The following is a 25981-nucleotide window of genomic DNA, read 5'->3' on the forward strand; positions in this document are numbered from 1 at the left end:
TGTGTGTGTGTGTGTGTGTGTGTGTGTGTGTAGTTATCTCTAATTGTAGCTAAGGAAGATATAGTTTAATATGCCTCTGAGTGACTTTCATGGTAGATTAGTAACTTATGCATTTACATATAAGACACACTGTTTTTAAGAGAAGTTACTCCAAGTCAGCCACTTCTACTTACAACAGTTCTTTGACTCTTATTTATAGATTGCAACTCCCATTTTCTTATTTTTCTCTTATATCACAGGAACTCTAGTTTAATAGAAAATGCTTGATCTTTGCAAGGTACCAGCTTGCCCTCTAGTTAGCCTTCTCCTTTATGCAGCAATAAAAAGGGAATACAACCACAGAGAGCTAATTTTTACCCAATTTCCTTCTCCAAGGGACAGACGAGAGAATATAGTTTGACCTCAATAAAACAAAATGGATTTGTAATAATGGCATACTAGAGAAAAATCCATTAAAGCCATTTCAGATGATGAAAAATAATTGTTGAGATTTTCAAAGCATATTAAAGTTTTTAATATAAATTTAATTTTCTTATCACTGAAATAAAATTAAAGTGCAATTCTTTTCTCATTTTCTATTTGGAAAAAAAAAGTGCAAAGGTTTGGATTAATTGCCCTGCTGAGCTCAGTATACACAGGCTCAGAGAAGCCCTTCCAGATCAGCACAGTATAGATGCATTCATTGGGAGTCATTTGTTATTAGCATTTTATGAGCCTAGGGAAATAGTGTGGTGAAGAAAAAATGGACTTAGGAATAAAGATTGCAGATGTTTCATATAAAAACAAGCAAACGAACACACAAGCAAATTCTGGTAACTTTTTGTAAGATGACAAAAAAGGTCTTGAGCAATACTTTATGACTGTGACTGCATAAAAGTCTATCTATCTATCTATCTATCTATCTATCTATCTATCTATCTATCTATCTATCTATTTATCTCTCTGTATATCATCTATCATCTATCTATCCTCTGTATGTCTGTCTATCATCTATTTGTCTATCTATCTATCTATCTATCTATCTATCTATCTATCTATCTATCTATCTATCTATCTATCATTTTTACTACCTGTTCTTAATTGAAATAGAACCACATCACTTTTCTCCTTCCTTTCCCCATCAAGCCCCTCCCACGATCCCCCACCTTCAAGTCCATAGCCTCTTTCACTTTGACTACTTTTTTCCTAAGTATATGTATGTATGCATGCATATGTATGCAAAACAGCATCAATATAACCTGCCAAGTATTTTGTTTGTTTGTTTGTTTGTTTGTATATATGTATGTATTTATTTCAGAGCTGATCATTTTGCATTGGACAACCAGTTAGCGGCTCATCCATGGAGAGGCTAATTCTCCTTTCCAATAGTTACTAGCTGTCTGCAGTTCTTATTTGGGTGTTATTTATGGAGCTGTTTCTAGGAGAGACCATCTTACAGCTGACTTCCTGGCACTCTGGGTCTCACAGTCTTTCTGCCTCCTCTTCCATGATGTTCTCTGAGTCATAGGTGGAACCGTGACTTGGATGTGTGTGTTGGGGTGGGATCCTATGAGCCATTGAGTTCTGCATTATATGCAGTTGTGGTTTTCTGTGATGGAATCCACTTGCTGGAAGGAGGCTTCCTTGATGAGGGATGTTAGGTATATTGTCTATGGACATAAGAACAGGATTTAGACCTGTCTCGAAAAACCAAAAAAAAAAAAAAAATAGGATTTAGAGTGTAGTAATGAATCATTTTGGTCTAACAAACTGGTAATAGTGGAGTCCTTTCTAATGTCTATGAACCCACTCGTCCCGGTAAGGTGACTAGGATTCAGTACCAGGCATAATTTCCCTCCTGTTGAGTGGGGTTTAAGCCCAATTTGATGGCGTTTGGTTACCACCAGCAAGGGCTCACCTGTTACACCTCTACATGTAGCTTGCCGTGATAGTTGGTCATTGTGGTTCATAGTGTTGCAACTGGGTAGGACTTATTAATTGTCGCCACCCCCAACAGTCTTAGTGCAGAGAGGCACCACATCAAGGCAAGCTATAAAATAAAGCATTTCATCTGGGGCTAGCTTACAGTTTCAGAGGATTAGTTCATGACCTTCCCGGTGGGGAGCAGACCAGCAGGCAGCACATCGGAGCAGCAGCTGAGAGTTCACTTCTGACCCCTAGGTTTCAGACATAGAACAAGACTGGGTCTAGGGTGAGCTTTTAAAACTTCAAAGCCCACTGGAGTGTCACACCTTCTTGAACAAGGCCATATCCCCTCCAGTGAGGCCATATCCCTTTGTCCTTTCCAAGTAATTTCACCAACTTTTCAAAATATATGAGCTTATGTGACTCTTTCCCATTCAAATACCCACAGTTCCTTCCTGGCTTCTGTGTTACTCCATGTTGTATACTCCCTCCTGAGGGTTTGGAGCTAGGAACTGCAAATGATAGAGGAGAAGCTATCTGTTACCTCACTCAAGGCACTCTCTTCTAGGCCTGTTTTCCTACACACTTTATGATTATATTTTTCTTTACGGCATTCCATCAAGTATAGCTTTCCATTCCATTTCATTATCCATTCATCTATTGAAGGATGTTTGTGTTGGTTCCATTTCAGAGGAAGTCTCATTTAATGTTGATGGAGATGCAAAATAGGGCAGCCATTCTGGAAATCAGTGCGGAGAATCCCGATACAAAACAAAACAAAACAAAAAAGCAAAACAAAACACAAGACAAACAGACAAACAAAAAAAAAAAGCCAACAACATCAACCAAAAAACCCCACCAAAACAAAAGAGAAATCTCCCATATGACCCAGATATACCACTTCTTGGCATATGCCCAAAGAACTTGACATCCTTCTTCCCAGATATTTACTGTTAGTATTTTGGATTTTTCCCAACTCAGTTACTCAACTGTGGATAAGGGCTACATTTAATTCTCTCTCTCTCTCTTGCCTAAGAGATTCTTTCAGGTAGTCTGTCCTCCTTGAAGAGCCAGAACACTCAGCAGGCACAATCAGTAATGGCTATGGACTGGGTAGTTTCCTGTCAACCTGGCACAAGCTAAAGTCATCAGAGAGAAGGGACTCTCAATTAAGGTAATGCTTCCATAAGCTCAGGCTATAAGCAAGCCCATAGAACATTTTCTTAATTAGTGATTGATGGGGGAGACTAGGCTGTTGTGAGTGCTGTTATCCCTGGTCCTGGGTTCTATAAGAAAGCAGGCTGAACAAGTAAGTAATGAGGTACAATTTGGTAAGCAGCACTCCTTTATGACCTCTGTGTCAGCTCCCGCCTCAAAGTTTGTACCCTACTTGAGTTCTGCTCCTGACTTCTTTCAATGATAGACCAGGGTGTGGAAAAGGAAGTCACATAAACCCTTCCCTCCCCAAGTTGCCTTGATCATGGTATTTTATCACAGCAATACTATCCCTAAGGCTGCCAAAAGTAGATAGAGCAAAACATTTTCAGGTTAATGACACTTGTGGCTAGCATCTTACAGAACATACTCGTTGGGGAAAGACTTTTTTTTTTTTTTTGGAAAAACATAGTAAATACCTATAATTAAAGTCAAGTTTTCATCTTGATCATTAATGGAGCCTGAGAACAATTATCCTTGATAGAAAGAAGGACCACCTCAGAACAGCGTTGTGTGGGCCAGGTCATGTAGATGTGGCAGCAGAAAAGCTGATTGGTTGTTTTAGATTTTCTTCTTTGAAATTTCTTGATCTCGGTGTATGTGATTGCATATGGCTAATGGATTGTAGACAGAGCCATACATTGTTCTTTCTGCTCACTCATATCCTTTTCTAAGAGCCTACAGGTCCCTCTCAGATTTCCTTCTTTACCTAGTCCTAGTCTAGTGAAGAACTTGGAGGTGTCATTAGATAGAGCCCAGTGGACATCCATTAAAGAAGGAGTCTGGTCTCTCCATCAGTCTGCATTAGCCATCACCTGGACCAACAAGGACCTGTATTTAGGTGACTGTAGTCTATGAGCTGTTTCTACAGTAAGCACAACGGTCTAGCCATTTATAATAGAAAGAGGGAGGCATGACTCATGAAAGGCAAAACAAGGTTTGTTCTCTAAGAACTGTCGAATTCGTAATTAGTCTGCTTCATGTCACTATAATAAAGTAACAAGAAAGCAATTCAAAGAGCTAAGGGTTACTTAGCTCATGTTCACGTTTATACTGGGGAGTCTCACGCTTGGGCCACTAGAAAGATGTGGTCCTTGCTGACAAAGGGAGTCTGCCGGTTCAGCACTGAGCTCAGGGCTTTCTGGTAGTATAGACCTTAGCTTCCCAACAAAAAGTGAGACACACTGTGTCTGAAGCATGTATCTGAAGAAGAACTCACAGCTACAGTCAGGAAGAGGAAGAGAGAGAAACTAGAAACCCGCTGTCTTCCAGAATACTTTTCTAACATTACAAGGACTTCCCACAGGCCCCATTTTCTTTTTCACTATAATTTTTTAATGTGAAATCCATATATTCATATAAGTAATATGATGATATTTAAACCCATTTTTCTCCTCCTATTTCCCCCACCTCCCCTAATATGTCCCCATACCAACTATGCTATGCCCACTTATAGGCTTATAGCATTCCCTAGATCACTATTTTAGGGACCAAGCTTTCCTGTTCTGGGGATCCTTAGGGAACCACTATCCAAGATATCATAGATAGTAGTCACGGTTTCCAACTGCCAAATTTGTTCATTTTTACTCTAAAAGTCTCAATCAAGTTTCATGACACGTTTAGTTATTCTCACCCGACCTTTCAGTGTTTGTACAGTGTTCCAAGGTAAAGATTTCATCATGCTTTTATTGAATGATCAAATTTGTGTGTAGCGATTTCCTCCAGATGGAAACATTCTCTCACAGAGAGAGAGGAAGGAACCTCATAAGACTCCGAGTGTTACAAGATTCTCAGGGACCCTTCCAGAGGTTAGAGAAGCAGCGAATGATTTATGGGAAAGGAGAAGTTCTTTATTGGAGCTATCTCCTAATAGAGCATGAAGCTCCCAGAATGCACTTCTGAGAGATCACCCAGGCTGAGCTGGGCTTTTTGTTGCTATAAGTGCCCAAGAGTCACCCCATTATACTCTAGTGAACCCCATATACCTCCTTATTTAACCAAACTAGATTTACATACAGTGAAGAAAACGAGTTTCAGTAGTATAGTATGAAGCTCCTCAGATATAAAAATAGAGTCACATTTTCTCACAATACAAAAAAATTGTGTCCTCTTTTATGAAGGAACAAGATTCTTAATTGAAGAACAAGTACTAGGTAGAAATAAAGCAGACTATTCTATAACTGTATAACCACAAATCATTTCTTTGGCCTGTCATTTTTGCTTTCTTTGTGATGGCTACACATTTGTTTATGTCTTCCACATAAAAGCCGCACGACATGATCATATTCTGTAAGTAAGCCCATTGAGTATACATACTATGATACTAAAAACATTCAGTTACCAGACAGAAAACAGACAATGTAATTATTTAGCTGGCTATATGGTGGGAAGGAATTTATACCTATTTCCAAATCTCTCATGCTCTACCTGAGCTCCATAGTAGGACTGGACTCTTCAAGCCAATGAAGTGTCTCTGAAAGGGCTGCTTCTGAGTCAGGAGCTGTGACTTTGTTTACCTTATCTAAGATGTTCATGGCTTAGATGCTCAACAGCAGAACACCAAGAATGCGAATCCAGAAAGACAAGATTTCGGAGGAAAGCAAAGGTGAGAAACAGCAGGTCTTCATCATGAGACAGGGTCTTCATGTGCTATCTATCCTTCCAGATCACTTCATGTGCTATCTATCCTTCCATATCATTACCTACTTGAGTGAAATAGCTCATCCCAGTTATCTGTGCCTTTCACAGTTAGATGATAATAACAGGCTATTTATTAGTCTTACATGAATAAGCAACTCCAAACAGAGCCATTCCATGTGATATTCCAGCTAATGAAATACTGTTGTGATATAGACATGCTTTCAATATGAGATGGAGCTTTTATTGTTTGAAATAATGTCATTTCAAAAAACATTCGCAACAAAACCACAGGGGACTTGATATAGGCCCACTAAGCCCATTTCTACCTCAGTATCTTGCATCCCAACAGAATTGCGTATTTTTTCTTCTGCCAGGTCAGTAATACATAGATTTTCCTTTGTATCTCCTAACAGTCTCTTCCAATGTATTCACTGGAAATAAGGAAGCTTCTCTTGATTTATTGTGGCCTTGAAAAGCACACATATTGAACCCAAAGCATCATTGTGCTGATAACTGTAAAATTATGGAATGCAGACAATGATATTTTGAAAAAAATACACAAATATATTATTTCTATGTTGATACATATGATGGGAGAAAACCCCACAATAATTGAGACTTGGTAACTGAGGTAGGAACTTTTCTGGCTAAGCTGAAGAACTTGACCTTGGACTGAAATCTCAAAGAAGAAGAGTGTCTTTAAACAGTTAAGGGGTAGCGAGAAACTAGGGGTGAAGAATAGGAAACAGATTTTCAGAGTATTAGATTAAACTGTAGTGGAGGGAAGCAAAGACTGGTGAGGAGAAAGAGTAGATTCTCAGGCTTGGGGTAGAGTGGATTCCAGAGAGTGCAGAGGCTCCCCTGAAGACAGGTTGGCCAATGGTGCTCTGCTGGAATTGAGTGTGAGGTAGAAACAGTGGCTCATTGGTCCCTCCAACAATAATGAAAGCTATTGACAATGATAAGCAAGAAGGGAGTTGGAGGGCAGGGATCCATTCCTAAAGATAAGATTTGCCTTGGCCTATTTTTATCAATTTAAGTTCATATTTGTTAGAAAATTAATTATAGTATTACCAGTCTAACATAGATGGAGGCATGGTATAGTAGCCAAATCGAAGCTCCCCACACATAGAAATAGGGGCACATTTTCTCTCTCTAGGAGAAAGTGTGTCCCCTTTTCAGAAGGAACAGGACTCTGAGTTGAAGCACAAATACTCAGTAGAAATAAAGCAGACACCAACCATTAATTGCCTCCCTTTGCCTTTTCAGTGCTGTCTTGCCTTCCTGGAAGACTGAGTGTTATGTCTAATAAAATGCTTTGATGATGGTGATATTGTATCCCCAGGAGACTGAAAGCTGGAGTTCCATCAAATTACATGAAAATGATAAATGTCTGGGATGATAGATATGCCAATTACCCACATGTGACTGTTATACATCTGTACATGTACCAAAACGTTACACTGTACCCCGCAAGCATGGGCAAGTACTACATGGCTATTAAAACATTTTTAAAGATTGAAAGATTAAGTAAAATAAGAGATCAACTTACTGTACAGTGTGATTTCTACCCATAGATTAAATTTTGTTGAGAGATGCTCAATACAGTGAAGGGGTCCCATAATGAATTATTTCTTGAAATTTTACAAACAGGAGCGCTTTATGAGTTGCCTGAATGTTCGGACTGAAAGGATAGACATGAAGTATAATTCGGGGATTGACATGTCTGCTAACTCCAAAGAGAAAGTAGGTTTTATTGGTTTGAGAGTGTCTGGCTGGGAAAATTTCCCTCCGCTGATATCAGAGACAGTGACCTGGAAAAGTGAATGTTTTCAGCTCTAACAGTTAACGTGATACAAGGCAGGTGTTGAAGCACCACGGTACTACTGAGGCTGCCCAACGACCAAAGAGAGGCAGCCAGTGCTAGGGAGTACACATAACGGAGAAGTCACTCATAATCTGGGCTTGCACGCATAATGGAGAAGTAACTCCCTTCATGTGCAGTGAAGTGAATTTTCCCCCTACCCTTCTTGTTCCCTAAAATAACTTATATTTCTATATTCTGATTTTTCCCTAGAGTGCTATTATCACATATGCAAATAGAGTACTTATATTTTTCATGAAAATGACTTTTCAGAACTTCTGTTACCTTTCCAGAAATGGAAATCTGGTTTTCAAGCCTGTGCCATTTGAGAGAAGGAATGTGTTCAAAGTCACCTTTGGATTAGCTCTTAGTGTCTTGACAGACCTGATCCCATGGGGCCTCTTACTCCTTAGTTACAGAAGGTTTGCTCCCTGCATTCAAGGTTTCAGATCTCTCTTTAGTAATATAAAGCGCTGTCAGGGAGACTTCTGTTCTCTCTCTCTAAAATCTTGTATTGAATGAAGATTCATGGAAACCCAGCCTTTCTGAACTGAACATAATGTTGGAGGTCATTTTGTCGAGTCTCTGGGTTTTAAAGCCAAGCAACAGGGGCTCCTGAGATAGTCCAATCAGTAAAGCACTTGTGGCACCAGCATGGAGGTAAATTTGATCCATGAACCTAGGTAACAAACCAAAACAACCCTCAGACATAGTAACAATCGCTCTCAATACCAGTGTTGGCTAGGTGGGAACAGGCAGAGCCCCAGGGCTCATTGACCAGTCAGCCTAGCCTACTCTGTGACTTCCAGGTCTCAGGGAGGAACCTTGTCTAAAACCACAAGGTGGACAGCCTCTTACGAAGTACACCAAAGGTTGATCTCTGGCTCCCACACTCACCCGCACATTTATGCATATGTACCTGCCCATCCATAAGATATGTCTCCCAACACATACCAGAAAAAAAGGGAATATAGAGTTCTAGTACATGTGGCCTAATGAAGCGACCTCTAAATTTGAAGCCAGAAGACTTAATTTGGTTCCATTCCTTTATCCAACCAGGATGCAGTAACCTGCACTGCCTTTCAGTGTATGCGGTGCAGGTATGATATGAAAATAATGCCACAAAAGCCTCTTCCTTCAAGAAGCCAAAGACAGTTATCCGTGAAATTTAAACATATAAATAGAGAGGATATTTGTCCCGTCTTTTTAATTGTCAATAACTGGAATAACAAGGATATCTTAGGGTCCTTATGAGAGTGAGAGGAAAGAAACAGTAGATGGCAAGCTACCTTAGAGTTTCCCAAATGGGAAGCCATTTTAATAAAATCCTGATGATTCTAATCCATAGATTAGAACTGAATAACAGACCAGGGCAGATTCTGTAAGGTAGAGTTGGTGTTCCATCACCTCCTAACCTGCTGTAATCCGAGAAGAGGGTCCCTCTACTTAGTGACTTTGTCCATCTCAGCTTCTGGTCTCCGGCAAATGTCTAGAGCTCAGGGCTCTTCAGAGCTATGTCTACAGTCTTGTTCAAGGGGGAGATTGTTGGTTTCATGGTGACATGAGTGCAGTTTGAGTTTGATTACTCATTGCACTCATTGGGTCCTTGACTTTGGGCATTGGAATATATTTCCTGAACTCTCTGTATCAATAGAATGGAGGTGGTAGGCACATGTAAGCTTTGGCTAGAAGAGATACATGAGTTCTTTCCTTTATCCCTGTCATAGTCTGCTGGCTGGTGTCATTTTAGATAGGGCCTAAAATGTCATATGATATGTCCTAAAACTCTTACTAGTTATGAAGAACAAAGTTATAAAAAGCTTTAGAGGACCATTTTATTATAAGGTATTCATACTACATATCTTAGGGCTGAGAATTCACCCAAGAAAATGATAATATAGGATAACAATAATAGTCTCAATCTGGCAACAGCCCAAATGGCCATCAGCATATGAATTGATAAACCATGATGTATACAACAGAAGAGACATGGGCCATAAAAGTTAATCGGACACTGACCATTTGAAACAAACAATACAGATAAGTCTCAAAATACTACATAGAAAAAAATCCATATATAAAGGTGTATATACTATCCAATAGCATCTATATGAGTTTTAAGGACAAGCAAAGTTAATTTCTATTGCCAGAACTAGGAATAGTGATTATCTATAGGAAGGATAGAATGCCTAGCAATCAAGAATAGTTAGGGGTACAGCTGTGATACCCAGACAAGCTGGCTAGATCCCAGGAGATGAGGGGTTCCCTGGGGACGCAAGTTTGGCTTGAAGATGTTTCTCTTCCTACTCAACATTGCCATGGTCTTGTTGAATATGTTAGAACACAACACAGTGAAGACACCACCATTTACATTAGTTTCCCCCTTTCCTTTATTTCTTTTTCACCTTCCCCTGGGTAAACTCGTCTGTCTGTCTTCTCTCTCTCTCTCTTTCTCTCTGTGTCTCTGTGTCTCTGTGTCTCTGTGTCTCTGTGTCTCTGTGTCTCTGTGTCTATGTCTGCGTCTGCGTCTGCGTCTGCGTGTGCATGTGTGGCTGCGCCTGCCTCTGCCTCTGTCTGTATGTCTCTCTCTCTCTCTCTCTCTCTCTCTCTCTGTCTCTGTCTCTCTCTCTCTCTCTATTTCCCCATTTTCTCTCAAAAGAGGATCCCCAAATCCCTTTCCTGTATCATTCCATCTTCATTCTGCTTCTTGAGGGATTTGATTAAAAAACCTGTGTGCACACATGGGTAGAAAGAAGGGCTCACAATCAGACACCATCTTCGAACCACACCTGATTGCCTTGTGTTCCCCGCCAGCTCCCCCACAGGTCTGCAGCGTCTTCAGTCTTTAGACACTTTGTCAAGATTGTAGAACATGACCTAGGTCCTCTCATACACTGCCTTGACAGTAAACATGCAGCAGATGACAAGGAGCCATCTGTAGCCTTAAAAACTGATCTAAACAGTTTTGATGGCTCCGACGCTGCTAGCTGTCATGGCGTGATCAGAACTAAGCAGGGACTGTATCAATCTTTTCTGGTCTCTGTGAGGCAGGCGCTAACTTTTGAAGTTCTAATGTCTATCTTTATTATTCCCCAGTTGAAATCAGAGAGTGATTTACACTTTCCTCTGTGTTTCTACTCTAATGGATAAGCTCATTAACAATCCTATCCCTTAAAGGAATCGAAGTAAAGATAAGGGTTGAGTGCTTCTCAGCAGTATGCGATAGAGAACCCTGGGGATATTTTATTTTTTAAGTAAAATATTTGTGACTTTTAATCTAATTTTAGGGAGATGTAGTCTTTCCCTGTGTGACTTAAATTAAAACGACACTCATAGGATAAAGATAGAGTGAGCAGATTATCATAGGCAGAGCATTAAGGATAATGTCTGAGAGAATTACTCATTAAAAAAATATACTTAAAAGAATGGATCACACAGATTTCCCCCTCCAAACCTTCCCCCAACTCATCCAATTACCCCAGCCTCTAACTCTATCAGGCATTCCCTGGGAAACTGCAGCTCTCTCCAGCCAGGGAAGCAGCTAGGCTGACCGCAGATCTTCAGCTCTCCCTCCTCCCTTCCAAATCACACCCCTCCAGTTTCCTCTTCAGGGTTTGTAACATCCCTCCTCCTGCAGCTCCTCTCCCCACCCACCCCCTTCTCCAGTGGATCGCCCTGACTTTCCCCTCTACACTTCCCATCTCCAGCTCATCACTGTATCCCAGCCTTAAAACTCCAGTGGGCATCTCCTGGGAAGTGGGTACCGCAAACCGTGATTCATCACCTCTCCCTCCTTTCCTCTATATCCAATCCCCTAGTGTCATATCCCCTGCCCCCAAATTTGTAGCAGATCATGTCCTGTCTTTTCTGCCTTCTCTCTGTCCCCATTGCTAGCGGGTCATGCAGGTCATATCTTCCAACCCCCTCCCCGCATTCTATTATCGTAGATCCTAATCCCACCAGGCCTTCCCCGAACCCACCAGCCAAGCCTACCAGAGAAGCAAGTAGAGCCCAACAACTCATACCACTGTAGGCCCAGAGTATTGCAACATCACTGTAGCACAAGACAAAGACCTTAAAATAGCCTTTAAGGATGCAATAGAGGTCCTTATAATATCTAAGAGGTAATGAATAAATTCCTTAAAGAATTCTGTGAAAACACAGACAGACAGTGGAGAGAAAATAAGACTGTTCAAGACCTGAAAGTAGAAATAGAATCAATCAATAAAACCAAACTAAGGAGACCCCAGTGGCGGCAGCAGAAGAAAGGCCTGGAAGGCCTTGGCTGAACACCTCAGCTATAATCCAGGCCCAGAGCCAGCGCTTTGAGTCGGTCCATCCCAATATCCACTTCATCCATGAGCTGCTAGAGTGTGTGAAAGAGCTGGACCTACAGAACCAGAGGTCATCACCAAGTAGGACTGGCCAACCCTCAACATGGAGCCTGGAGCTCCAAAGAGCCTGCCCCCAGATACTCTGTCTAGCCACAGGATCACCATGTCTCTGTGCAACAGCCGGATATGTGAGTGAAGTCTCAACAGTGGTGTAGTGTTTATAGTATGTCAGAAACCAGAAACCTTGAACCAGACCAATGACTCATTGCAATGAATATTTGCATGTCACATTGTTTGGGCATAATAACAACAACAACAACAAAACTGGTGGGACACACAGACGTTTCCAGTGCCTTTAAGATGAATGAATATGCCATGGAGGGTGGGGAGGATGGAAGAACAGAGAGGTGCATGCACAGTGGAGAGAGGCAGAGCTAAGGATGAGACAGCTGTGACAGATGTGAGAGAAGGGTGTGGTGGATGGAGACGGGACATGCCATTGCTCAGTAGGATTGGCAGGATGGTATGCAGCAGCCTGGAACTTATATAGGCTCAGCCCCCGACAAGCTTCCTAGCCCTACAATTGCCCTAGCTCTGAGCAATGACTGTATGTCCAAGACGAAGAATGGTTTATTCTCTGGATTGGTTCTCCTCAAAAGACCTCCATGGTCTGTCCTTCCTCTGGAGGCTATGTTGATATCTGTGGACCAGGCTGCTGCCCCACACTGTGATGAAGCCTGAGACCCATGTAGATGTCTGTGGTCTGTGCTGCTGCCTGAACCCATGTGGCTGTCCGTAGAACATACTGCTGCAGGGTACCAGGCTGACATGAGTGGCCTCAATGAGTGGCCTGTGCAGCCACCCAAGGCCATGTTGATGCCCATGCTCTGTGCTGCCACTGAGGGCCATGTCTTGGTACAGACTTTCTGTACCCTATTGCAGCTGGGGCGATGTTGATGTCTGTGGCCTGTGTTATCATCTAAGGCCCCAGGGACGTCTGTGAGTGTGATTGGGGTGCAAATAATAATATTGTGGTGGGAAAAATATTTTTAAAATGAGAAAATTTGGAAATGAAAATTTTAAGAACTCAAACAGGAACTTCACAGGCAAGCCTCACCAACAGAATGTAAAAGATAAAAGAAAGAATGCCAATTGTAGACATGATAAAGGCAATGAATACCTCAGTATGAAAGATAATGTTAAATAAAAAAATATATAAAAAAGCCTGTGGAAAAATTCAGGAAATCTGGGACACTATGAAAAGACCAAATCTAAGAATAATTTGAACAGAAGGAAAAGAAACCATGGTCAGAGGCAAAATATTTTCAACAAACTTATAGAAGAAAATTTCCATAACCTAAAGAATGAGGTGACAATCAACATACTAGAAACATATAGAACATCAAATAGACTGAATCAGAAAAGACGTTTCCTTCAGCACATGACGATGAAAGCACTAAGCATACAGAACCAAGAAAGAATATTAAAAGTTGCACGGGAAAAAGACCAACTATCATACAAAGGCAGACCTATTAGGATAACACCAGACCTCTCAGTGTAGACTCTAAAAAGCCAGAAGGGCCTGGACAAATGGACTCCAAGAGACCACAGATCCCAGACTGCAAGACTGATGAAAACTTTCAATTACAATACATGGAGAAAGTAAGAAAGTCTATGGTAAAACATAACGTAAGCAAAATCTATACACAAATCCATCCCACCAGAAGGTGCTAGAAGAAAAATCACAACATAAAGAAGTTAATCACACTGAAGAAAATACAAGGAATAAATAAACTTAGGCCAGAAAATCAAAAGAGGAGACACACACACACACACACACACATCACACACACACACACACACACACACACACACACACACACACACATACACCACCACCACCACTTCAACAACAACAACAACAACAACAACAACAGCAACATGACTCAACAAGCACTGCCCATTGATATTTCTTGACATCAGTGGTCTCAATAAAAGGAACACAGACTAACAGAATGGATTTGAAAACAGTATCTGTCCTTCTGTGGCATCCAAGAAACACCTTAATGTCAAGGGTGAACGTTATCTCAGGGCAAAACAGTGGGAAAAGATATTTCAAGGGAAGGGACCTATGAAGCAAGCTGGTATAGCCATTTTGATATCAGACAAAATGGACTTCTACCCAGAACTACTCAGAAGAGATAGTGGAAGGACACTACATGCTCATCAAAGGAAAATCCACCAAGAGGGCATTGCAATTTTTACCATCTATGTACCAAACACAAGGGCACCTAAGTCTGTAAAAGACATATCAATAGAGATTTAATCACATTTTGACCCTCACGCACTAACAACTCGAGACTAGCCAATAGACAGGTCATTCAGACAAATACTAAACAGAGAAATGCTGGAGCTAATGAACATTATAAACCAAGTGGACCTAAGAGATGCTTACAAAACATTTTACCCAAACAAGAGGAACATGTCTTCTTCTCAGCACCTCCAGGAACTTTTTCCAAAATTGACTGCTCCTTCAAACATGAAGCAATTGTCAACAGATACAAGAAAATTGAAATAACACCCTACACCCTTTCTGATTCCCACGAATGAAGCTGAATATCAACAACCACAGACTTATAAATTCATAGAAACTGAAAAACTCACCACTAAGCGAAAGATGGGTCAAGCCAGAATTTAAGAAAGAAATGAGAAACTTTCTAAAATTCAATGAAAGTGAATACACAACATACCCAAACTTACGGGAGACAATGGAGGCAGTACTTAGAGGCAAGTAGCACTAAGTGCCTACATAAAATGTGGAGGACTCTCATACTAATAGCAGCACACCTGAAATCTATAGAATAAGAAGAATAAATCCCACCCAAAGTGGAGCAGACAGCAAGAAGTAATCAAACTCAGGGCTGAAAACACGGAAATAGAAACAAATAACTATGAAGAATCAATTAAAGAGTTGGTTCTTTGGGGGAAAAAAGAATCAACAAGATACACAAACCCTTAGTGAAATTACCAGAAGGTGGAGAAAGAATATCAAAATTAAAGACAGAAAGGTGTCACAATAATGGACACTGAGGAAAACCAGAAAATCATGAAGACATATTTTTAAAATTCCCATGCTCCAACAAATTGGAAAAATATAAAAGAAATGGATCGTTTTCTTGATATACACCACCTACCAAAGTGAATTCACGATCAGATAAGCAACTATTTGACCTATAGTGGTGTACTGCTCTGCAAGATACACTGGAGTGACTAGAGCACAAAGCTTATGGGAGTAACCAATGAATTTATGACTTGACTTAAGGCCCATTCCATGAGATTCAATCCATATTTGACAGTGTTTGGATGACCAAAAACCTGAGACTACATAGTCCATGGACCTAGAGTAAAACTAAAATTACTAAAAACAAACAAACAAAACACAAAAATACAAAATCAAAAACAAACAAAAACCCAACAAAACAAAAAAACCAAAACCAACCAGACAAAACAAAACAAAAAACCCAAACAATAAAAACTATGGCTACCACCCACCAAAACCATAAAAGCAATACAATTATTTTTTGTCCCCCTTTGAGATAGGGTCTCAGTATGCAGCTCTGGTTGGTCTGGAACTTACTCTGTAGAACCAGCTGGCCTAGAACTCACAGAGATCCGCCTGGCTCTGCCTCCTGAGTGCTGGGATTAAAGGAGTGCACCATTATGTCTGGTATATAAAATCACTCTGAGTAACATTCTGTTTTGCTCAGCCATCATCAGAGAAGATTCTTCCTGCAGCAAATGGGGGAAAAAACAATATCAGGTTCACACACGGAGGTTATGAAGAGTGAGAGCAGTTAGAACATTCATCCCTAAGGGTGTGTGTGGATGTAACTCCATGAAATCCCTCCCCTTCCACTTAAGTGTTTTTTTATGAGATTCCTGAGCATGTGAGGCAGTGGGTCTTTCTCTCTGTTTCTTATGCCTATTCTTGGGCTCTATATCTATTGTTTGTTTTTGTCCTATGTAGATGTATTAGTTTTTGTTTTACTTATCTTTTTGTTATTGTATCATTATCCATTGGAAGCCTACTTGTTTTCTAATGAGAGTCAGAAAGGGGGTGGATCTGGTTGGGAGGGGTTGTGGTGAGAATTGGGAAGAGTAGAGGGAGGGGAAGCAGAAATCCGGACGTATTATCTTAAGGGGAGAATGATTTTCTTTTTTTCTAATTTATTTTTATTATTATTATTTTCTTTATTTACATTTCAAATGCTATCCCGAAAGTTCCCTATACCTCCCTGCCCCTGCTCCCCTACCCACCCACTCCCACTACTTGGTCCAGGCCTTCCCTTGTGCTAGGTCATATAAAGTTTGCAAGACCAAGGGGCCTCTCTTCCCAGTGATGGCCGATTACTCAGGGGGGTACTGGTTAGTTCATATTGTTGTTCCACCTACAGGGTTGCAGCCCCCTTCAGCTCCTTGGGTACTTTCTCTAGCTCCTCCATTGGGGACCCTGTGTTCCATCCAATAGCTGGCTGTGAGCATCCACTTCAGTGTTTGCCCGGCACTGGCATAGCCTCACAAGAGGCCGCAATATCAGGGTCCCTTCAGCAGAATCTTGATGGCATGAGCATTAGTATCTAGGTTTGGTGGCTGATGATGGAATGGATCCCCGGATGGGGTAGTCTCTGGATAGTCCATCATTTCATCTTAGCTCTAAATTTTGTCTCTGTACCAATATCCTTTCATGAGTATTTTGTTCCTTAGAGAATGATTTTCAAAAATAGTAAAAATAGTTTTAAAAAGATGCTAAGGTTTTTAAGTTGTGGGATGGCGCCAACTGAGGCTAAAGACTTGAAATCTCAGAAGAATTGGGATTAAGTTTCTAGTAGACTGTGCCTTAAAAAAATGTGGCAATTCTGTGATTAAATAAGAATGATTCATGCTTATGAATATGCATGAAATATTTCTGAAAAGGCACACTTAAAATTATTGGCTGTCTGCACTGCGACAGAGACTGGGCCAGGAATGGAAGTCACTTGGCACTTTCTCTCCCTGCTTTCTATTTAAGAAAATATTAAAAATACATGAATTTATGACTTTTTAATAAATGGAAATACCCACATAAAACACTGCACATACAATAGGGAATGTAACAGGCTAAAACTGCTGAATTATAACTTCCAGTTGTAAAAAGAGTAGGAAAATGAGTGACTGGGCATGTTCACAGTTAGGGGAAGGCAGAGAGGGGCTCCTATGAGAGAAATCAGAAGAGAGGTTCAGTCATGATGCCTTACATTAAAGGAGGCTTTTTTGTACAAATGAGGGTTGTAATTCTATAACTGAGTCATTTGCTGTCTGCTAGTGATTCATCACTTACTGGATCCTCTGGTTAAAATGTCAACAGCGCTTAGAATGAATTGCAGAGGTATCAAAAAAGTAAACGCAGCATTTTGGGGAAATCAGCAGACTGTTCCTTTGTGACTAAGCGCTCTTGGGGTACCATGGTCTCACAGTCTCTCTGGGGATCAGTTTTCATAGACAGGAGTGTGACGAGTACCCTGCTTTCTGAAACCAATGTCTGTTTGTGTTCTGTTCCTGGCTGCATAACCACAGATCATTTAAAATGAGGATGTATCACTCAGAGAAATGGACATTAGAGGAAACTTCCACATTAAGAAGCAGCTTTATTAAATCATCTCATGCTATTCTCTGATTGGCTTGTTTTGCGAGGTTCCTGAAAGTCCTGCTGATCTTAGAGAGCTGATTTTATTTTGATGAAATGATTTGAAAAAAAATCCAACTATGTTATCTTTTGTTTTTCAGTTTCTCACAAGAACTTACTGTAACATTTATTGTCCCTTAATCATGAAGGGATTGACTGGTCCCATCCTGTGAGATCTCAATGTGAGAAACCTGGACATAAACTAGAAGATCATATTGATGACAAAAACACATTGCCAATTTGTCTTTAACTCTGTGCATCGTTACCCTTTTATTCCTTCTTATTTTCTAGAGTAGGTACAAAATTAAGGAGATGATAGATTGATAGATGATGCAGAAATTGCTTTGAATTCTTAAAAAAAAAAACAATTACGGTCCATGTAATCTATGTGGTGAGTTAAATGTTAGCCACCCTCCAAAAATTACGGACATCTATAACCTGTGAGACCTGTGAGCTGGGATCATCCTGGATTCCTCCATGTCCCCTAAATCTAACAGCATGGATAGAGGAGAACACACAGACAAGAAAGCATTTTTGAAGCAGGAGGCAGGGCTAGAATTATACAGCCACAAGGTGTGGAGCCTCTGAACACCAGAACTCAGAAAAGACCAAGAGGAATTTTTGGCTAGTATCAAGAGCAGGAGTTCTCAACCTGTGGATCTTGACCCTTTTGGTGGCCGAATGGTCTCTTTCACTGGAGTCACCTGGAACCATCAGAAAACACAGATTATTTTTAACATCATGATTCATAACGGTAGCAAAGATACAGTTATGAAGGAGCAACAAAAATGATTTTATGGTTGGGGGTCACCACAACATGACGAGCTGTCTTAAAAGGTCACGGTGTTAGGAAGGTTGAGAACCACCGTTTTGAAACATTATTCACACACTAACATAAAGATGGAATGATCTGATGAGCTGTCAACTGGAGACAATTTTTGCCTTTCTCATTCCCACCCTCTTTCTCAAAGGGTATTTAGCAATGCTTAGAGACATTTTTTGTGGTGCTGAGTTAGGGAAGGGGTACCACTAACACCTAGTAAGAGGGCTAAAGACTCTGCTAAAGTTTCTTCAGTGCTAAGTGAAGTCCCTACCCAACTCACAATGGCAGCCGAGCTACTGTGTATGGTGCTGTGGTTGAATCCTAGCACATTAGGAAGCTTGGCATTACACGATGAAAACCTCAGCTGGGCCATGATTGGGTGAGCCAGCTAGTTTATCCTGGGCAGTAAACCTCTTGAAGCTTCAATTTTGTCATCTGTATAACACAGTGGTGTGACTCCCTGCCAGGACCTTATAAACTTCCAATGATATAATGATGATCAGAGAATTTCACACTTTAGAAGAATTCTTTAATAGCAGGATTTCATGATCATTATCCTCAGGTTCCCTTAGTGCAAACAAAAGCTATCCTGTGATTTTTAATTAATATCGTAGGAAGTCCACAATGAATGCATTTACTGAGCCACGAGAGACTCACTTTTATACGTTTATGGTTACTATCTCAAATAAAACAGTTCTGAGAAATTTTCATGATTACTATTTAATGGTGTTCTTCAGTGGCGAAGATATGCAGGAAGCAATAATAACGTTTCTCTGGGGGCCTTGCAGTTTATGTCAGATAAATAACAAAACCAACCTCAAATTAAGAGTTGGAAATTTTTAAAGTAAAGCAGTAATAAAAGCAGGGTTGGCAGAATGCAAGGTTTGGAATAATTTGATCATATGTGTACTTTTGTACTGGCTTTTGTAGCAATTGTGTGAAGCTAAACAGTGCCAGGGTTGTCTCCATTTGACTCAGGAGAATAATGATTTTCAAAAAGAGCAAATGGACTTCTTTGTGAAAAATGAGGTAGCTGTCACTGTGTGGGCTTACTTCTGGGGTCTCTATTCTGTTCCTTTGATTTACATGCGTGCTTTATGTGCAATAAATATTCTGGTTTTAATATCACAGCCCTGTAGTAGAAGTTAAAGCCTGCTATTGTGATACTCACACTGTTCTCTGTTGCTGGGAATTTCTTTATCTGTCTGACATAGACTGTTTCCTATATAGTTTTCAGGATTTCCCCCTCTAGATCTATAAAGAGTGCCATTGGAAGTTGGAGTGAATTGCCTTGACCTTATTAATCACTTTTGGTAACAGAGCTAGCTTTACTGTATTAGTTTTGTTGGTTCATGAGCGTGGGCACTATTTCCATCTTTTAATCTGTAATCTTTGACGTGTGAGAATTTTCATTGCATAAATCTTTTCCTGTCTCTGTACATTTATTATTAGGTATTTTTTGAAACCTAAATCGTGAATGACATTTTGTTTTTGTTTCATCATGTTCATTATTGATCTCTAGGAAAGCTACTGGTTTTGTGGCTTAACTTTGCATCCTGCTACTCTGCCAAACATGTCTGTTAATTCTGAGAGATTTCTGATGGACTCTGTAAAGCTCTCTTGTGGGCAGAAACACAGGGTCTACAAGAGTGTGTCATTCTCTCTACTGGACTGAGCATATATCTCCGTAGTTAGATTATTAGCCCATGTGTTCAGAACACTGAACTCAATCCCGACTGCTACTCCGAGAGTAGTCTTGTCTCCACAGAGACAATCACAACTGAGACACAATATAAAGCAAGCTGGGCATTGAGAGCTATAAACTTGTTTCTTAGCCCTGCTTTGATTCTCTCCCACAGATTCTGGCATATTGTGTTTTTGTATTTCTCTGAGTACTCAGATGTCCCTTCTCGCTTCTCCCCTGACTCATTTCTAGTTCAATAGTGCATTCTTCCTTCCTGATGAGTTCCTGAATGTTCTATGAGTTTCTTTGGAAGTTTACTTTTTTAGAATTTTGTTTTACTGTGAGCAGATAGAACAGAGTAAAATTATTTTAACTTTCTGTTTCTGAAAAAACCTTGTTTTTTTTTTTTTTTTTTCAAATATGGTTGGTCGCATAGAGTTTCGCGGACTACTGAAAAGAATATGTATCATACATTGTTTGGATAAGATATTAAGTTGTTGTCTATTATATCTATTTGATCTACAATGTTGTTTAACTTTGATATTTCTTTGTTGATTCTTTTTTGTCTTCATGAGAAAAAGGTATTAAAGTCACCTATTTCCACCGTTGAGGTCCATCCATGCTTTAACAACTAGTACTGCTTATTTTATGAAATTGGGTGCACTACCCTTCAGTGTATATATGTTTAAAGTTTAATCAATATGTAATCATTGTTTTATCTCTTCTTGTAGGTTTGTGTTGAAGTCTATCTGTCGGGGTTTATAATTGCTACATTGCTTGATTTCGAGTCCCATTATCTTGGGTTTCTTGTAGGCAACATATAGATGGGTTCAATTCTTTTTTAAAAAATATAATCTGTTGTTCTGTATCTTCTGCTTGGAGACTTGAGATCATTATTATCTAGAGTGGTTCTTAAAAGCTATATGCTCATTGCTGTCATTTTATCATCAAGAACTTTCTTCTTTCTTCCTTTTTTTCTTTTTAAAACACTTTGCAGCCTGGGTCCTTTATTTCATTTTTGTACATTAGGCCATGAATTTGTACGGAATGGGCTCCAGCAGCTCTCTCTCTTTTCCATGAACCCTCACAAAGTGTGCTTCTCTGGGCAGTGCAGCCTGGTGCTTCAGCTGAACCCAGGGGCCCTTCTCTTTGGCTTCCTTTTTCTTCGGATTGTTCTCCTTCACCCACTTCAGGCTTCAGGAAGCTGTCTCTACCCTTTGAGTGCTTGATGTACTCAATCCACACATTGAACCAGAATCTTGCCCTTAACTTGTTTGTTTTCAATGATGCCCATGGCATGCTGGGTGACATTGTAGACTCTTCGGCATTGAACAATGCCAATTCTCTTGATGTCTACAATTTCACTCCTCTTGTAGACTCTCATGTATCTGGCCAAAGGAACAACTCCACATTTGCTAAAAGGCCTAGAGAACATACAGCGAGTGTTCCTCCTCTTTCCCTTGATCATTTGGCAAGTTACTGGAAGATGGTTGCCATGGGCAAAAAAGGAGCCAGGAATTTTCTCAATCCTCCATTATTTATTGCCCTAGTGAATTCTTTCCTTTGCATCAGTGTGTTTATCATTGTGTAATGCCTCCTTGTATTTGAGATACTTTTGCTAGAGTTTTATTGGATGTGCCCTCTTTGCCTTTAATCTGAAATTCTCTTTTTATGATTGAGAGATTCACAGATTTGGTTTTTAAAAAGCACTTGTAGATCTTAGGTTCTACTTACATGTTCTTATTATCCTTCTCGTTGTCTGAACATTCTAATGCACGTTAATTAAAGTCAAGCCCTGGTAACCAGTTTTCATTTGTTCCATTCTATGGATGAAGCCTTCAGCTGCTTTTTATTTGACTTGCTGAAAGTTTTCATTTTGAATATTTCAATTTGATTTTTATTCAATCATTTTCTTTATTGAGTTCCTCTTCCATATCCTGTATGGATCACTGTCGTTTCATTTTGTTATTTGTTTGTGTTCTTTTGGAACTTATCCAGGAGTTTATCCATCTCCCCTGATTTTTATCTCTATATTCTTATAAGCATCTTTTCGAATTCTTTGCCTGGCATTTCATTTACTTCACTCCATCAGAGGCCATTCTGGAGGAATTATCAATTTTCAGAGGAGTCACGTTGCCTAAGTTTTTCATATATTTTTGTTGTTGTTTTTGTTGTTACTGTTGTTTGTTTGCAAGAGTACTTTGAATCAGGAGTTAGGCCATTGTTTAGATTGTTTTCTTAACGAGCTCCCCCTCCCCCAGGAAAAGTACTTTCAGTGTTGAAGTAGGACTAGGCTCTAACAGCCGAAGATGTAGCTCTGCGGTTTTCCTCTTTGCACATGTGCTCAGAGCTCTGGGCTCAGTCATCAGTAGTGATCTGACGGCAGAATAGGAGTAATCATAGCTGCTGAATAAGCCCAGCGTGGAAAACACAGCTATAGTCTATTCAAAACAACCGCCCTTTCAACGCCATTGCTTTCAGGGAAGTAAATGAACATGGGAAGTCCTAGACATAATCAAATATTTGTTACTGGGGCTCTGAATGCAACGGAAACAAGCAGAGTAGGGAAAGAATCATGTTAGAGAAAAACCAGTCAACAAAACAAGAGAGAGAAAGAAAAAGAAATAGACCAGAAGCGATGAAGACGGTCCCCTGAACTAACTATCTTCCTAAATGAGGGAACGATGAAAGAGAAGGAAAGACAGCATCTTATGCACTGACTCTCACCTGTTGCTAGTCTAGCTTCTGGGTGGTCCCTCCCAGCATTCAGAAATCACATCTCTGTGGTTCCCTCTAGACTACAGCCTAGACCAGTTTTCTGCTTTACAGAGCACTGTATGATTCTGACACATAAACATCCGTCCCTAACTAGAGACGTGTGCGGCAGGCCGGAAGTCAGAGTATAGTCCCTTGACACTTGCTGTAGGTTCCCGGAGTGTGTGGTGAAGGATTGGACTTCTGCTTCTAGGACCAGCAGCCATCTCTCTACTCATCAGGGCTCCTAAAACTGGCTGCTTTGGTCAAGTGCCAGCAAGAGGTTTCTTGGCCCCTCCCCTATCTCCGTGGACGCAGCTGCCATCCATGCAGGGCTTTTGTGCACGCCACGCAGCCACGCATACACACTCTCTTTCATCTCTATGCTACGGGAAAGTACAGTGCAGATTCGCTGGGGCTCTCTGTCTTAAGCAGTGACTCCAGCCCTCAGCAGCTGCATTGTCTGTCTCACTGTGAGGAAAGCACTTCCCAACTGGGGCTAATCCTCCTGGAACAGACTCTGAGCTCTCCTTCTGTTGTGCTATATAAAGTTTCCCATTTTTTCCTCCCTCTGTTACCAATTCTAGTGTCTTTTTGCTGTCACTCAGTTTCAGGATAGCTGACCTCCAATTCTCTCTCCGTTATTCTCAAGAGAATCTTGCATGGATGCTGTCTACCATCTTCCAAGGCTTTTCAGCATCTAAAATGGGGTTTCTGACCTAAATATCCGGCTTCTTTAAGTATGATTTCTACTACTTCCAATAACAAATAGTATATTCGAACAACAGTACTCTTAACTTATTATAGGTCAAGCAAGCTCTAATTAAGTTGAGCGGCTTTGAAAGATTTATTTGTAATTACTTCAAATAGGTTATTGAGGCTTGCTGAAAGGTTGTTTTTTGACGATGGTTAGTTTTATGTGTCAGCTTGACGGGGCCATCCGCACGCACGCAGGTGTTTGGCCCAACGCTAATTTTGTGGAATTATTAGGATGCGTTTTTGAATGGGATTAACATTTGAATTGGTAGACCAAGTTAAGCTGATTTTTCTCAATCGTGTTTGCACCGCCCTTACAAGAATTTGAAAGCCCAAATGGAACCAAGGAGCTGAGCCCGTTGTGCAAGAGAAACGCCATTCGAACTGGGACACCAATCTTCTCTGCCTTTGATCCTTAAAACTCGCAACTGGCTACCTACCTTCTTCTTGGGTCTCCATTGTACCAGCTTTTGAACCTGAAGTCCAGCTTGCTCACTGCAAATCTATTGCTTAGCCTGCATAGTCTCTGTTATCTCTCTTCCAACTGGATATATGTGTATATATATCCCATTTCTGGTTCTTTGGTATCCTCTGTACCCTACCTTGAACATGCTTTTCAGGGTCTTGCTCTTCAAAATTGGGGGGGGGGTGCTTATTAGAAACACAGACTCTCACGGATTTCAGGCCCCACCTCAGACTGACTAAATTAGAGTCAGCATCTTGACAAGATTCCCCAGGCAAACTATGAGCATTACTTCTGAGAAGTAATTCTTCAGAGTGTTTTGAAGTCTTTGCCTATAATTTGTGTTTCTAGAATATGAAAGAACCTTATAATTATTTGACATTAATACTTCAGGGAGTATAGCACAATAGGGAGACTATAGCAAAGGAGTTTTGGGGATTTTTGCATAACATTGGGTGAATAATTTTGTAATGACAAGAGGAAAACTTTATATTCCTAGTGTGTTTTCAGTTTTACTGTTGTCTAAATAACAATATGTCACAATTGCCATCTGCTTATCCTTTTATCATAAGATGACTGTAATGTACATTGTAAATAATCTTGATGGGGGCTGGGAGACAGCTCAGTAAACTGCTTACTTTGCAAGTGTGAGGACTTAGGCTGCATCCTAAGAAAGTACTTGAAAAAACAAACAAACGAAAAAAACAAACAAGCTGGGTGTGTTGGTGCTTGCTTAATGGGGAGGCCAGCAACAGGTGGGTCTTGCTGAAGTCTAGTTGAATGGGCAAGCTCCAGGCCAGTAAGAGACCCCATCTAAAAAATAAGACAGACAGTTTCTGAAGAATAGGACCCAGGGTTGATGTTGGGCTTCCACACACATATGCATGTGTTCATGCATACCTGCAAACACTTGCAAACCTACCTATACACATACACACAAACTCTGTAGATATTTATGGGAAGTGTAAGCACCTCCAAATGTTTTAACAGTTATTGGGAATTGAGTGTATAAGTAACCTGTTTCCACTTAATTTAGAATGAATTCTATTGCCTAAACAGGAGGTTGGCTAATTGTGTAACCACTGACCGAATTTTGCTCTTATTTATGTTTGGTATAGCAAAGACATGAGTACTGTTGGTTCTTTTCTTTTCAGTCCCCCACCTTGTTTCTGAAAGAGGCAGGCAAATTTCTACGGATGGTTCCTCTGGCAAGCCCAGCTTCTTGTTTCTGAGGAAATTACCCAGCAATCATCTCCCCAAAGTGGCTAGCTGTTGGGTGGTGATGAGGTCGGTACTATAGAACTGCATGTCTAGGACAGGATTTAATTGTGAGAGAAATTGATATCCATCCACAGTGACATTTTATCTTGCCCAAGGGAAATTTAGGCTCGGGAGGTTCGCCAAGAAATGTCAAGGAAACAGCCGGTGATGCTGAGGTTGGATCTCTGTCTTAGACAATGGTGCTGCTGTGGCTTCTGGGAAAGGAGAAGGGCTTTAGGTACCTCAGGCACTTGCCTATGACTAGGTGAGACATTACACCCTGAACAGGGGTGGAAACGTGCCAATTTAGAATTATTGATTGTAATAGTGTTATTTGGAAGAGCTTAGTCATGTTAAAAAATGAGGACACTGCTTTTGGGTAATTAGAGCATTTCACAGATACATTTGTGTAAGTTTTCGAGAAAGTTCTATGCTGTAAGTTGCTTTGGGGTTATAGAAGTATCACTTTTATGAGCTAGAACTTAGAATATTTTATCGAAATCAGTTATGGGGCTATGGGGCACACATGCTTTTTTTTTTTTTTTTTTTTTTTTTTTTTTT

The sequence above is a fragment of the Mus pahari genome, chromosome 9 (genome assembly GCF_900095145.1).
Source record: "Mus pahari chromosome 9, PAHARI_EIJ_v1.1, whole genome shotgun sequence".
Lineage (NCBI taxonomy): Eukaryota > Metazoa > Chordata > Mammalia > Rodentia > Muridae > Mus > Mus pahari.